The sequence below is a fragment of the Arachis duranensis genome, chromosome 2 (genome assembly GCF_000817695.3).
Source record: "Arachis duranensis cultivar V14167 chromosome 2, aradu.V14167.gnm2.J7QH, whole genome shotgun sequence".
NCBI classification, from domain to species: domain Eukaryota; kingdom Viridiplantae; phylum Streptophyta; class Magnoliopsida; order Fabales; family Fabaceae; genus Arachis; species Arachis duranensis.
The window spans coordinates 27,092,241-27,093,682 of NC_029773.3; positions in this window are offsets into that span (position 1 = coordinate 27,092,241).

The window sequence follows — 1,442 nt, forward strand, 5'->3', positions numbered from 1 at the left end:
CTTTCGTTGTAGCATCGCCGTGCTAGTCTTTGGTCGCCTTTTAGAGTAGCGATTCCCTTTGTGGTAGGGAACTTCATACAGAGGTGTGGGGTCGAGACTATAGCTGCCAGTCTGTTTAGGGTTGGTCGCCCGATGAGGGCATTGTATGCTGAAGTGACGTCGACTATAATGTAGTCTACGCTTAATGTTTTAGATAGCTCGCCTCTTCCAAAGGTAGTGTGTAGCGAGATGTATCCTAAGGGATGGATCGGAGTATCCCCTAGTCCAAATAGGTCGGTGGGGTAGGCCTTTAGTTCTTTTTCTTCAAGTCCGAGTTTGTCGAAGGCCGTTTTGAACAGGATATCTGCTGAGCTTCCCTGGTCAATCAGGGTTCGATGCAAGTTGGCATTTGCTAGGATAATGGTGATTACCATTGGATCGTCGTGTCCGGGAGTTATCCCTTGAGCATCTTCTCGGGTGAATGAAATAGTAGGTAATTCGGGCAGGGGACTGTCTTCTCGGACGTGATAGACTTCTTTGAGGTGCCTTTTTCGTGAGGATTTGGATGTTCCTCCGCCTGCAAAACCTCCATTTATCATGTGAACATGTCTTTCAGGGGTTCGTGGGGTTTGTTCGGTCCGATCTTCGTTGTCCCCCCGCCTTCTCTTCCTGGTCTCTTCTCCGTTCTCTGCTATGTATCTGTCGAGTTTTCCCTCTCTGGCTAGCTTTTCTATAACATTTTTTAGGTCGTAGCAGTCGTTAGTAGAATGACCGTAGAGCTTGTGATATTCACAGTATTCGGACCGATCTCTCCCTGCTTTCTTATGTTTTAGCGGTCTGGGCGGTGGGATCTTTTCGGTGTGGCATACTTCTCTGTAGACGTCTACCAGGGAGACTCGGAGGGGGGTGTAGCTGTGGTACTTCCGTGGCTTGTCCGAGTTGGGTTCTTCTTTCTTTTTCTGTTCTCGATCCCGATCTCGGGGTGGGTAGGTTGATTCCTTCCTAGAAGAGTCCCTTAGCTGTGAGGTTTCCTCCATGTTGATATATTTTTCTGCTCGCTCCCGCACCTCGTATAGGGAGGTCGGATATCGTTTGGATAGGGATTGGCTAAACGGTCCCTCTTTTAGGCCGTTTGCTAGTCCCATGATGGCTGCTTCGGTGGGCAAGTGTTGTATGTCCAGGCAGGCTTTGTTGAATCGCTCCATGTATTTTCGGAGAGTTTCTTGGTCACCTTGTTTGATCCCGAGTAGACTCGGGGCATGTTTTGTCTTGTCCTTTTGAATAGAGAATCTTGTTAGGAATATTTTGGTTAGGTCTTCGAAGCTGGTGATTGATCTTGGTGGCAGGTTGTCGAACTACTTCATGGCTGACTTGGTGAGAGTGGTGGGGAAGGCTTTGCACCGAATCGCGTCGGAGGCGTCGACTAGGTACATTCTGCTTCTGAAGTTGCTGAGGTGGTGACT